Source organism: Nomascus leucogenys, chromosome 23 (assembly GCF_006542625.1).
Source record: "Nomascus leucogenys isolate Asia chromosome 23, Asia_NLE_v1, whole genome shotgun sequence".
Classification (NCBI taxonomy): domain Eukaryota; kingdom Metazoa; phylum Chordata; class Mammalia; order Primates; family Hylobatidae; genus Nomascus; species Nomascus leucogenys.
This window is the reverse complement of record NC_044403.1, coordinates 29,753,481-29,767,478: the sequence shown is the minus strand read 5'-3', so window position 1 is coordinate 29,767,478 and position 13,998 is coordinate 29,753,481. Positions and strand designations below refer to the sequence as shown.

The window sequence follows — 13,998 nt, the reverse complement described above, 5'->3', positions numbered from 1 at the left end:
GTGGAGGATGCAGGTGCTGGCCGGTGTGGTCTCTTCTGAGGCCTTTCTCCCTTTCTCCCTCTGTGTCCTCACATGGTCATCCCTTGGTCTGAGTGTTCTGTGTCCTCATCTCTTTCATGAGGACACGAGTTACACTGGATTGTGGCCCACCCTAATGACCTCATGCTAACTTAGTCACCTCTTTAAAGGCCTTCTCTCCAACACAGTCACATTCTGAGGTACTAGGGGTTTGGACCTCAACATACAAATTTGGGGCGACACAATTTAGCCCACAGCATATACTGTTCCCTAGACAGTGGACCTAGGGCCTGTTCTCTTTCACATTTCTTTCTTTTCTTTTTTTTTTTTTTTTGAGACAGGGTCTTGCTCTATTGCCAGGTAGGAGGAGTGCAGTGATACAATCACGGCTCACTGCAGCCTCGACCTCCCAGACTCAAGCAATTTTCCCACCTCAGTCTCCCAAGTAGCTGGGACTACAGGCACATGCCACGACACCCAGATAATTTTGTTTTTATTTTTTGTAGAGATGGAGTCTCCCTATGTTGCCTGGGCTGGTCTCGAACTCCTGGCCTCAAGTGATCCTCCTGCTGCAGCCTCCCAAAATGTTGGGATTACAGTTGTGAGCCACTCTGCCTGGCCTACATTTGTCTTTCATGAAGACATAATAGAACGAATAGTATGTTTATCAAATTATTGACTACGTTTATTCTATAGACAGTTGGGGAAACAAAAACAAAAACAAAAAAAACCTGTGATAAAGATCCGTTTTGCCTAGGTGAGAGGATAGCTTAAGCCTGGGAGGTCCAGGCTGCAGTGAGCCGTGATCCTGCCACCGCACTCCAGCCTGGGTGACAGAGCGAGACTCAGTCTCAAAACAAAACAAGGCCAGGCGCAGTGGCTCACGCCTGTAATCCCAGCACTTTGGGAAGCCGAGGTGGGCAGATCATGAGGTCAAGAGATCGAGACCATCCTGGCCAACATGGTGAAACCCTCTCTCTACTAAAAATACAAAATTTAGCTGGGTGTGGTGGCAAGAGCCTGTAATCCCAGAACTTTGGGAGGCCAAGGCGAGTGGATCACCTGAGGTCAGGAGTTTTGAGACTAGCCTGGCCAACATGGCAAAACCCCGCCTCTACTAAAAATACAAAAATCAGCTGGGCGTGGTGGCGAGAGCCTGTAATCCTAGCTACTAGAGTGGCTGAGCCAGGGGAATCACTTGAACCCGGGAGGTGGAGGTTGCAGTGAGCCAAGATCACGCCACTGTACTGCAGCCTGGGAGACAGAGCGAGACTCCATCTCAAAGAAACAAAACAGGCCGGGCGCGGTGGCTCAAGCCTGTAATCTCAGCACTTTGGGAGGCCGAGGCGGGCGGATCACGAGGTCAGGAGATCAAGACCATCCTGGCTAACACGGTGAAACCCCGTCTCTACTAAAAATACAAAAAAAATTAGCCGGGCGTGTTGGCGGGCGCCTGCAGTCCCAGCTACTCGGAGAGGCTGAGGCAGGAGAAGGGCGTGAACCTGGGAGGCGGAGCTTGCAGTGAGCCGAGATCGCGCCACTGCACTCTAGCCTGGGGGACAGAGCAAGACTCCGTCTCAAAAAAAAAAAAAAAAAAAAAAAAAAGAAACAAAACAGGCTGGGCGTGGTGGCTTACGCCTGGAATCCTAGCACTTTGGGAGGCTGAGAGGGGCAGATCACAAGGTCAGGAGATTGAGACCATCCTGGCTAACACGGTGAAACCCCGTCTCTACTAAAAATACAAAAAATTAGCTGGGCATGGTGGCATGCACCTATAATCCCAGCTACTCGGGAGGCTGAGGCCGGAGAATCACTTGAACCCGGGAGGTGGAGGTTGTAGTGAGCCAAGATCGCGCCACTGCATTCCAGCCTGGGCGACAGAGTGAGACTCCGTCTCAAAAAAAAAAAAGGCGGGGGAGGGGGGAGGGACAGCATTGGGAGATATACCTAATGCTAAATGACGAGTTAATGGGTGCAGCACACCAACATGGCACACGGATACATATGTAACAAACCTGCATATTGTGCACATGTACCCTAAAACTTAAAAGTATAATAATAAAAAAATTAAAATTAAAAAAAAAAAGAAAACAAAACAGGAAATGGTCTGTTTTGTCCTTCAAAGCACAAGATGAAGTTCAGCTGATGTCAAGTGAACATTCTCTTAAGGAAAAAAGTAAATAGAAGTATAGGATGGGCTGGGTGCAGTGGCTCACACCTGTAATCCTAGGACTTTGGGAGGCCAAGGTGGGCGGATCACTTGAGGCCAGGAGTTCAAGACCAGCCTGGCCAACATGGCAAAACCCCATCTCTACTAAAAAAATAAAAATAAATAAATATAGGATGGAGAGGTTAAAAAAGAAAAAGCACCTGAGTCCCAGCTGACCAGCAGGAGTCACTGCATAATACTTCCCAAGGTATTGGGAGCAGCTTTGGGGAAATCTCCAAGGCAAGACGTGGCCCAGCACAGTGGCTCACACCAGTAATCCCAACACTTAGGAGGTCCAAGGCAGGAAGATGGCTTGAGGCCAGGAGTTTGAGACCAGCTTGAGCATATAGGGTAATCTTGTCTTTACAAAAAAATTTTTTTTAATTAGTCAAGTGAAGTGGTGCACACCTGTAGTCTCAGCTACTTGGAAGGCTAAGATGGGAGAATCACTTGAGCCCAGGAAGTGAAGACTGCAGTGAGCCCTGATTGCACCACTGCACTGCAGCCTCAGCAACAGAGCAAGATACTGTCTCAAAAAAAAAAAAAAAGTAAAATATTTGCCTTTCACCTAAAAGCTAGGAAACAATCTCTCTTTACTCTGTCAGTTTCCTATTAGGCCATTCAATCCAGCTGTTGGTTCTTTGTTTGTTTGGTGGGAATGGTTTGATTTATTGGGGGAAAAAAGTTTCTAGAGTTGTAAACTGGCAGTCAGCAATAGTTGAAACAAATATGTAGGATAATGAGTGGATCGATGAGAAGTCTAGAAGACTTATACGGCGGCGTTTACTCAGAATCTATTCATTGAGTTCTTCTAATTCTACACAACCTCTTTGCTACCACCACCAGCTTTATTAAGGTATAATTAACAAATAAAAATTGTATATATTTATGGTGTACAATGTGCATTTTTTTTTGAGACAAAGTCTTGCTCTGTCGCCCAGGCTGGAGTGCAGTGGCACGATCGCGGCTCACTCCGCCTCCCGGGTTCCGTGGTTGGCCAGGCTGGTCTTGAACTCCTGACCTCAGATGATCTGCCCACCTTGGCCTCCCAAAGTGCTAGGATTACAGGCTTGAGCCACCGTGCCCGGCCTCATTTTTTTTTTTTTTTTGAGACGGAGCCTTGCTCTGTCGCCAGGCTGGAGTGCAGTGTTGTGATCTCAGCTCACTGCAACCTCTGCCTCCCAGGTTCAAGCGATTCTTCTGCCTCAGCCTCCCGAGTAGCTGGGAATACAGGTGCATGCCACCACATGGGCTAATTTTTGTATTTTTAGTAGAGACAGGGTTTCACCATGTTGGCCAGGATGGTCTTGATCTCTTATCTCGTCATCCGCCTGCCTCAGCCTCCCAAAGTGCTAGCATTAGAGGTGTGCACCACCATGCCCAGCCTTTTTTTTTTTTTTTTTGAGACGGAGTCACTCTGTCGCCCAGGCTGGAGTGCAGTGGCACAATCTGGGCTTACTGCAAGCTCCGCCTCCAGGGTTCACGCCATTCTCCTGCCTCAGCCTCCCGAGTAGCTGGGACTACAGGCGCCCACCACCATGCCCAGCTAATTTTTTGTATTTTTAGTAGAGACGAGGTTTCACCGTGTTAGCCAGGATGGTCTCGATTTCCTGACCTCGTGATCCACCCGCCTCGGCCTCCCAAAGTACTGGGGTTACAGGCGTGAGCCACCGCGCCTGGCCTTTTTTTTTTTTTTTTAATGGAAGACTTCACGAATTTGTGAGCTCAGGGGCCATGCTAATCTTCTCTGTATCAGTATCCAATTTTAGTATATGTGCTGCCCAGGCAAGCACCACAATGTGATATTTTCCTATGTGTAAAGGGTTTTGTTTTTCAAAGATGTGGAGAACTTAGGGAAGGGTTAGACATATAGTTCTAGTCACATTTGTCCCTGATTATAAACTACACGTTTGTTATAGAAAATAAAGAATAGGGCTGGGTGTGGTGGCGCACGCCTGTAATCCCAGCTACTGGGGAGGCTGAGACAGGAGAATTGCTTGAACCCGGGAGGCGGAGGTTGCAGTGAGCCAAGATTGTGCCATTGCACTCCAGCCTGGGCAACAAAAGCAAAATTTTGTCTTAAAAAAAAAAAAAAAAGAAAAAGAAAAGAATAAAAACAAGAAACTAGATCCCCTTAATTCGCAAACTTTCAGAGATAATCCCTTTAAAATACTTTTTCAACTTTTTTCAAAAACAGGGTCATCCGATATATAGTATTTATTTATTTATTTATTTATTTATTTTTGAGATGGAGTTTCCCTCTTGTTGCCCAGGCTAGAGTGCAACGGCGCAATCTCTGCTCACCGCAACCTCCACGTCCCTCGTTCAAGCAATTCTCCTGCCTCAGCCTCCTGAGTAGCTGGGATTACAGGCATGCGCCACTACGCCCAGCTAATTTTCTATTTTTAGTAGAGATGGGGTTTCTCCATGTTGGTCAGGCTGGTCTCAAACTCTCATCCTCAGGTGATCCGCCCGCCTCAGCCACCCAAAGTGCTGGGATCATAGGCGTGAGCCACTGCGCCCGGCTATTTATTTTTTGAGATGGAGTTTCACTCTTGCTGCCCAGGCTAGAGTGCAACGGTGGGATTTAGGCTCACTGCAACCTTCACCTCCTGTGTTCAAGTGATTTTCCTGCCTCAGCCTCCCAAGTTGCTGGGACTAAAGGCGTGTGCCATCATGCCTGGCTAATTTTTTGTATTTTTAGTAGAGATGGGGTTTCACCATATTGGCAAGGCTGGTCTCGAACTCCTGACCTCAGGTGATCCGCCTGTCTCAGCCTCCCAAAGTGCTGGAATTACAGGTGTGAGCCACCATGCCTAGCCCCTATATATAATTTTGAGAATCTGCTTTTCCACTTATATCATGAATGTGTCTGGTTTATTTATTTATTTTTTTTGAGATGACGTCTTGCTCTGTCGCCCAGGCTGGAGTGCAGTGGTGCAGTCACGACTCACTGCAGCCTCGACTTCCTGAGCTCAAACAAGCCCCCCACTTCAGCCTCCGCAGTAGCTGGGACTATAGGCGTGTGCTACTATGCCCAGCTAATTTCTTTTTTCTTTTTTTTTTTGGTAGAGGTTAAGGTCTCATTATATTGCTCAGGCTGGTCTCAAACTCCTGGGCTCAAGAGATCCTCCAACCTTGGCCTCCCAAAGTACTGGGAGTACTGATGTGAGCCACTGTGCCCAATTAATGTGATTTTTAACTTTGACTTTGGAATATAGCCAACACAAATACCCCTACATGAAACCACCTGGCCCTGCCCACACCCTTACCCTCCTCCTCCTGCACGATCCATCATCAAGCTTGAGTGAGGATCCATTTGTAGGATCCAGACAGCTGAAATATTTCCACCAAAAGACTCATTCCTGAGGGTCAGTGAAGTAGGGTCCTGTCCCTTAAGAAATGGAAACATCCCTGGGAAGGGCTGATGTGTGGGTAAAATTACCTTGCCTTTAACTCTTCAGAATTTGTAGATCTGTGAACTTTCCTTTACCTAGACGTTCCTCAACAGCTCCAAGCCTGAGGTCCCCAAAGCTCCAGAGCTCTCCAGGAGACGGTAAGGGTATGGGCCAGAAAGTCAAGATCCTGAAGACACACCTTTCCAGCTTGGATCACTGATGGTCTTGGATAGTTAAGACTTGGAGGGAATAAAGATCTCCAAGTTCGTTCTCAGCAGTCTACGCTGAACGTGACACTAGGGTTGTTTTCCTGTTTCCACTCTGGACTCTGTCCTGCCTTCCTCTCCATCCCCTGAACCTGGCTGGATTCCCTTCTGACTCACCCCACTCCCCTTTTGCTTGAATTCTCTTTTTTTTTTTTTTTTGAGACGGAGTTTTGTTCTTTTTGCCCAGGCTGCAGTGCAATGTCGTGATCTCAGCTCACCGTAACCTCCGCCTCCCGGGTTCAAGTGATTCTCCTGCCTCAGCCTCCTGAGTAGCTGGGATTACAGGCATGCGCCACTACGCCCAGCTAATATTGTATTTTTAGTAGAGATGGGGTTTCTCCATGTTGGTCAGGCTGGTCTCGAACTCCTGACCTCGTGATCCACCCACCTCAGCCTCCCAAAGTGCTGGGATTACAGGTGTGAGCCACCTCGCCCAGCCCTGAATTCTTTTTTTTTTTTTTTGAGACGGAGTCTGGCTTTGTCGCCCAGGCTGGAGTGCAGTGGTGCAATCTCGGCTCACTGCAAGCTCCGCCTCCCGGGTTCACGCCATTCTCCTGCCTCAGCCTCTCCAAGTAGCTGGGACCACAGGCGCCCGCCACCACGCCCGGCTAATTTTTTGTATTTTTAGTAGAGACGGGGTTTCACTGTGGTCTCATTCTCCTGACCTCGTGATCCGCCCTCCCAAAGTGCTGGGATTACAAGCGTGAGCCACCGCGCCCGGCCAGCCCTGAATTCTTATCTCACTTACTGACACCAACCATTGTTCAGCTGTTAAAGGTTAGCGATTTTTGTTTTCCCTCTCACTGCACAGCCAAATGATCTGAACTGTTTCCTAGCTCCTTCCCCTCCTCCTCAACCTCAGGACCACTGCTTGAGTTTTAGGGCACCCCGAGTCTCCAGTCCAACTGCAAGACTGTTGCCAGAGGATCTTCTTGATGGTGGTGCTGATTATGTCACACTTGTGTCTTTTTTGATGCCCAGATCTTCAGCATGGCACGCAATGACCTTCAAAGTCTGGTATCCACTTCCTTCAAGTTATCCACATCTCTATTCTCCAGCCACACCAATTTACAAAGCTTCACTAAACACACCAGCAGACTGGCCGCCTCACCTTTGTAGGTGCTATTCCACGTGTCTTAAATGGGGTTTCCAGTCTCAGTTTGGCAAACCCTCATTTATCCTCAAGAGCTAGATCAAATGCACTGTAATTGGATTTCACTGTTCCTTCCCTTGGGTTCCCATTGAACTTTGCATAATTGTCTGTCTTCTCACCTAGACTGGAACTACTTAAGGGACCTACCCCTTCCCTTAGTGCGGTGTCAAAGTCAACGAACACTCAAATGATTGAATTAATATAATTATTATTAATTACTTTGAGATAGGGTCTCGCTCTGTCATCCAGGCTGGCGTGCAGTGGTACATTCACGGCTCACTGCAGCCTCAACTTTCTGGGCTCAAACTATCCTCCCACCTCAGCCTCCTGAGTAGCTGGGACTACAGGTGCAGGCCACCATGATGCCCAGGCTGGTCTCAAACTCCTGGGCTCAAGCGATCCACCTGCCTTGGCCTCCCAAATTGCTAAGATGACAGGTGTGAGCCACCGCGACCCCCATGACTGCTGAATTAAATAGTTGGTGCTTAGTGTGTACTTCACGTGGTGCTGATACGCTGCCTTGTGTTTTGGTCTTTTCATGTGCATGAGGTGTGACCAACCCTTGATATGATTCATTATTTAACAAGAATACCACAATTCATCTATTCAAATGAGGGCTGCGTCTTCAACGCCTTCACCTTGCAGGGCTGGATGCTTAGCTCAGTGATGCCGTCATTGCTTGAAACACTTTTGGAATACCTCTCTTGGAAACAACTCTGGCATTGATAGGACTTTCCTTTCAATATCTTCCACGGTAGCAATTGTTTTTCATTTATGCAGCATTTATCATGCACTTCCCTATCCCAGGAACCAGGCTGGTTCTGTGTGAAAGATAAGATAAATCAGACATTACTGTCTTCAAGGAAGTTTCTGTTTGGCAAGGGAGATAAGATCTAGACAACCACCCAACACAAGGCTAAGTGATAATGCCCCAGAAAAGGCTGGATTTGATTTTTGGAAAAAGCCAAAAGTCCTTTGGTTTCAGTCTCCTGGCCAGGTAGATGATGGCGCTGCCTGCCTGCACACTGCTTTAAGCCCGTTTGTCCTAAGCGTCTCCAAACAAGGAGCCCAGCGTTTCCAGCACCCCTGCCCCAACAAGAGACTTCTGGGCATGTGTGTCTCAAGTCCAGACTCTCACCGATGGCAGTATACACCGAGGCCTCCCCAGCTAAACCCTGAGCTCTTGGAGGGCAGGTGCTGAGGGCTGATCCTGATCCTCACAGTATCTGGACTCATCATACATATTAGATGAATATTCATTGAGTCACTGAGCCCAAAAGGCGTCTCATGGCATGCCACATGGACTTCAAACGGAGTGCCCTTTCTCCCATGTGGTTTACTCGTAGTGGCGGTTTTACAGATGCCCAAGGGGCAGGAGAGAAAAACGGAAAGAGCTAAAGCCAGGGAGGGCAGGCGAGGGGGCACTGGCAGCGGATCTGGGAATGGAGCCCGCGAGTTCCTGCTTCCTGGTTCCCCGGAGCAAGTGTCCTTTGGTGGGAGCCGCAGGGAAGGGAGCAGCCCTTCCTGCGCGCCGGGCGCCCGCCCCTTCCCCGGCCTCCCAGGGACTCGTGCGGAGGGACGCCGGGTGGCGGGGCGGGAGGCTGGGCCCCGTCCACCTCCCAGCCCCCGGGACAGCCCCGCCCCGGCGAAGAGGAAGGCTCTCGGCTCCTGGGAAAGAGAGTCGGGACCCCGCCAGGAGGGGAGGGCGCGGGGCGCTCAACGAGCAGGCAAAGAGTCGGAGCGGAGAGATCGAAGGGCGAGTGGGCGTGGGGGCCGCAGCCGAGGCCAGGGTGGAGGGGTCCCCGCCGTCCCTCGGCTCCCTCCCCCGCCGCCCGAGCCGGCCCGGCCCCGCCCCGCCCCGGCGGCCCGGCCCCTCGCCCGCCCGCGCGCGGCGCAGTCTCCTCCCCGAGGTGCCGGTGGCCCGGCCGCCACTCCCTCCGGCTCCCTCCCTCCCGCCGCGGCGCGCATCTCATTCCAGCCCTCATTCCGCGCATTCCAGCGTCCTCCTCGCACACTCGAGGCCAGGGGGCGGGAGGGCCGCAGCTCCGGTGCCGCCGCGTCCCGCCAGGTGAGAGGCGCCCGCGCCCGCCGCACCCGCCGGCGCCCTCCCGGGCCGCGCGCCCCACGCCGCCGCAGCCGACCGCTCGCGCCGCGTGCTCGGCTGCTCTTTTCTTTCCGCCGCCCGCGTTCCCGCCTTGGACCTCTGCGCTCCGGCGCGCTCCGTTCCGACCTCTGGCTTCCCTCCGCGCTCCGGCGCTGCTAGCTGCCCCTCTCCCGCTTCCCTCCTGTCCGCCCCGCGCTCCCCTCCTCGCTCCCGGTTGACTCACTCCTCCAGGAATAGGGATCCCCGTGTTTTCCCGTCAGTCCCATTCTGGGAAAACTCCTCCCTCTGCGCGCTCCGCTCCGCTGCGCTGGGCGCACCGGGGCCGGTCGGCGCGGGGTGGGCTTGGCCCCGCGGCCCCGCCTTCACTGCGCCGCCCGTCGGCCCCGGCCGGAGCCCGGCTCTGCGCCCTGACTGACGCCCTGTCGTCCCCGCAGAGAGATCGTCGCGGCCGGAAGAGTTGGCGCTCGGGGCGGACTCCTTGGAACTGGCTTAGCGCACCCATCCCACCTTCCCGCACCCTGGGACCGGTAAGGCTGGGGAGCGGGGACTTGGTAGGACTTTGCCGGAGGGCAGGAGTCTGCGCGGTGCGTGCGGAGCTCCCTCCCGGGACGAGACTGGGAAGAGCGAGGCACGTGGAGGCGGCGCGACTGAGGCTGGTGCAGGCGAAGCGGCTCCGGGGGCGAGTAAGGGGGGTGGACACTCGGGACTTTGGGGGAAAGGGAGGCCGGTGTGGAAAGAACCGGAGAGGCAGAACCGAGAGCATCGGCAATAGAAGAGACCCGGCACCCATGCCTCTTTTCTGCTGGGCCCTTTTAGAGCCTGGAAGAGAGAGACCTGGAGGTAAGCGGACTGCCTGTTTTAAGTGCAAAGGCAAAGCGAAAGTGGGGGGACCCCTGCAAAAGGTCCTACATACACCTCAGGGCTTGGGAAGCTGCTGTGTTCCCTAATGGGGACTAGTGGATCGATCCAGGGAGCAGAACTTTCAAACCCCAAAGTGAACATTTCCCCCGTTGTGCTCAGGCACTTGAGGCCCCGCGGACTGACTGCATCTGTGCTGAGTCTGTGTGACACCTGACTGCGAGTCTCCCTCGCTTTGAGTCTCTGTGTGGGTGATGTCTGTTCACGTGTGACTCACCTTGGCTTCCAGTGGGCGTATTTGTTTGTGTTGAACGTGAGTGACAGAGTGTGTGTATATGTCTGCGTGAGAAGGGGCTCTCTGAAAGTGTGAGTATCTCTGAGTAGGTGTGTGATGCCACGTCTCTTGAGTATGTGTTTCTCTTCGAGGATGTTGGTTCTGGCCAGGACTGTTCTTCCTCCCTACACGGCCGTGGGCAAGAGTCAGTGTCTCTGGTTGCCTGAGTGCAGGGATGATTTGACTGTGGTTTTGGAGTGTGTGGCCTTCCAGGCTCCGTTTCCCCTGGACCGGGCAGAGCTGGAAGGAAGCTATCTCCACCTGCCTCTTGGAGCCAGGAGGCTGACTTTCTCAGGGCGAGGGTCTTGTGCTTGCCTGGAATAGGACAACAAGCTGGTAGGAGGCTGAAGGAAGTTGAGATCTTTGCCTTTGGGGGATGGGATGGGCGAATGAGATTTGGGAAGGTTTGTCGGGGTGGATCCCCCGGAAAGAGGAGACAGTTTTGAATCTGGAGACTTGTGTAAATAGTGCTTTTAAGCTGGCCCTAAGGACAAACAGATAGGGAGGTATACCAGCCTGAACTACTTTCTCCTGGTTTAACTCTCCTTGGAGCTGACCAGGTAGCCCAGTAGAAGAATCCCTCATTCTTTCCAACTTGCTAGACACTCAGCACTTCCTTTGAGAAGAGGAATGAGTAGCTTGTTGCATGAGGGCTTCAACGTGTATATAATGGGTAGGGCTTCTTGGAAGGAAGGAGCCAGAAACTGTCTCGGGGGTTGGGGGTTCTTGTCCTTGCTCCTCCATCCATCCTGAGGATGTAGATGTTCTCATGAGAAACACCTCACCCTCTCACCTCTTCGGCCTGGTGTGCGACTGGTCTAAAAGCAGCACTGACGGAGTGGAAAGGGCACAGGTTTGGTGTCAGGCAGACCAGGGTACAAATCCTGAGTCTCTCACTACCTTTAAGGCTCTCAGGCTGTTTCTTGGTGGGTAATATGAGGGGACCTTTTCTGTCCAGAAAGTTTCTTGCGAAAGGTCGATGTTTGCAGAGCCCCCACCCAGTAGCACAGTGCCTGGCACATCCCATGGACTCCATAGGATAGCTGTTGTATGCAGTGTTTCCTAAGCTTATTTCAGTACGAACCTCTTTTTCCCAGGGATTAGAGTTTTTTGAATTAGTGTTTCTCTGAGCCCCGTTGGAGAAACCTTGCCCTGTCTATCATTTAGCAAACATGAACCGAGCATTTACTATGAGCCGGGCGCTACACTGTGTTCTGCGTCCTTAGGAATCCAGGGTCCTAGTGGCCCAGGTCAGGAGGGAGGGGGACAGACAGGGCTTTGTCACCAGAGAACAGAGTCCAGCTTCTATTTTCTGATTCCAGTTTTGCCTTGGCCCTCGGGTGAGCTTGCTGAACATTATTAGATACCCTAATGTCAGCATCTAAGTCCCCCATTTTATTTACTTTATTTTCATTTTATTTTACTTTATTTTCATTTTATTTTATTTAATTTATTTTTGAGACGAAGTCTCGCTCTGTCGCCTAGGCTGGAGTACAGTGGCATGATTTTGGCTTACTGCAACCTCCGCCTCCTGGGTTCAAGTGATTCTCCTGCCTCAGCCTCCCGGCCGGCTAGTTTTTTATATATATATATATTTGTTTTTTTTTTTTTTTTTTTGAGATGGAGTTTTGCTCTTGTTGCCTAGGCTGGAGTGCAATGGTGCGATCTCAGCTCACTACAACCTCCACCTCCTGGGTTCAAGTGATTCTCCTGCCTCAGCCTCCTGAGTAGCTAGGATTATAGGCATGCGCCACCACTCCCGGCTAATTTTGTATTTTTAGTAGTGACGGAGTTTCTCCATGTTGGTCAGGCTGGTCTTGAACTCCCAACCTCAGGTGATCTGTCCGCCTCGGCCTCCTAAAGTGCTGAAATTATAGGCATGAGCCACCACTCCCAGCCGTTTTTTGTATTTTTAGTAGAGGCGGGATTTCACCATGTTTGCCATGCTGGTCTTGAACTCCTGACCTCAGGTGATCCTCCTCGGCCTCCCAAAGTGCTGGGATTACAGGCGTGAGCCACTGCGCCTGGCCTAAGTCTCCCATTTTAAAGATGGGGAAACTGATGCCCCTAGAGGGACAGTAACTTGCTTAATGCCGCAACCCTGGTGAGTGGCAGAGCGGGGATTAGAACCTATGCTCTCCCCTTGGCGTTCTGTCTCCTGCCCTGTGGATGGCAGTGCTTGTACACCCCCTACTCCCGCTAGCCGCCTTCATCCAACAGGCGCGGAAGCTGGAACAGACTGACTTGGGCCATGCCTTGTGGCTCAGATAAGGTTGGTAGGAGGCAGAAATACTCTGCTCCGTCCTGGCAGAAAGCGCATAGCTGTTCTGGGGAAGGAGCCATCTCGCTGTAGAATCTGTGGAGTCTGGAAGGGGCCCTCGGGTCTTTAAAACACACCCTCCTCTCCCCTTGATGAGCCGCCAGGTGAAGGTTCTCCCTATCTTTTTAGATCTCCCGGGTTGCAAATGTCACAACCTCCTTTGATTTCCACTCTGGAGTCTTGCCCTGGTGACTGTCACAAAGCAGTGTCTGTTGCCAAACCTGTGGCCCCTCCTCCTCCTTCCCAGTGGAAGTGGAGGACGTTGGTCCCCAGCTTTGGACCTTGCCTTTCCTGCAGTTGAGGTCAGTCCAGTGGCAGTTGGAAATTCAGGGCCTGTGAGGGTGGCTTTACCTTGCCTGTCTTCCTTTGCCCCCATGACCCTTTGTTGGCAGGGGTTGGAAGACAGCTCCCTTTAAAGCTCTGAGATTGGAGCTGAACAGCTGCTCTCCAGTAAAGGGGGGTGAGGGGCTGTCAGCAGCCAGGGGGGCCCAGGTGGAGGTGGGGGCAGGGCTTTGTCACTGGGGAGCACACAGTCTCCAGCTCCTATCTTCTAATTCCAGTTTTGCCTGGACCCCTTCTGAGATGACAGTTCTTCCCTTGCTTTTGGTTTTTCCCGCTACTATCTGGGAGATTCTAATCACACCTGCGTGATCTGGCCCTGGGGCCTTTAGCTGGTAGGGACTGGATATTTGGGAAAATTTCCACTAGAACTCAGGTCTCCAAGATCTCTGCCCACGTCCTCCTGCATTTAATACAGGGGGGCTCCTGGAAGGGCCAGAGGATGGGCCAGGCTCCCTGTAGCGGGGGCTGGCTCCTTGGCTTGGCGTGGGCAGGCGGGCCCCCATGGGTGGGGACTCTGCTTCCTTTGACCCAAACTTCATGGGAACAATAGACTTCTGAGGAGTCACCAGGGGCAGGAAATGGGAGCTGTGCTGAGGCAGGGGTGACCCTCCTGGGGGATGGGATTGCATATCCGGTAGAGGGTTGGGGGCAGTGCAGAGGGCGCTGGGGAGGGGCTGATGACACATTGGGTGGGCCTCTGGGGTGGGGCCCTCCTCCAAAGGGGGCCGTTGACTCAGTGTGAAGCTAGAGCTCAGCGCCGGTTCTGTGCTGAGCTTTTGGCTCTTACTTGCACAGGTCTCGTGTTTGCCAGCCTCCGCTCGTGCCACGCTCGCCCCTGCCTGGACTTGGTCTTCCCCTTCCCCTCAAGCCCCTGAGATGTCTTTGTGTATCATCCTGGCTGGGATAAAAGGCTGGTATTGTTGCTCCCTGGCTCATCTCCACCTTGGCGGTGAGCCTTGGACAATTGTGGCTGGAACAGCGATGTTGCGTTGTTGG

The 13,998-nt window shown here is 52.2% G+C and overlaps 1 protein-coding gene and 1 pseudogene across 4 annotated transcripts in view; one reads left to right on the top strand and one right to left on the bottom strand.

The window, feature by feature from the left end:
• Positions 1 to 3,920: 3,920 nt before the first annotated feature.
• Positions 3,921 to 4,020, bottom strand: LOC115832963 (annotated as a pseudogene).
• Positions 4,021 to 8,942: 4,922 nt separating this feature from the next.
• The window catches only part of TEAD4 (TEA domain transcription factor 4), an 83,794-nt gene continuing 78,738 nt past the window's right edge, over positions 8,943 to 13,998 (top strand). For 2 of the 4 annotated variants that reach the window (XM_030804854.1, XM_030804852.1), the window contains exons 1-2: positions 8,943 to 9,112; positions 9,583 to 9,675. The gene's annotated coding sequence lies outside the window, so the exon portion shown is untranslated. The other 2 variants (XM_030804855.1, XM_030804853.1) reach the window with 1 other exon arrangement.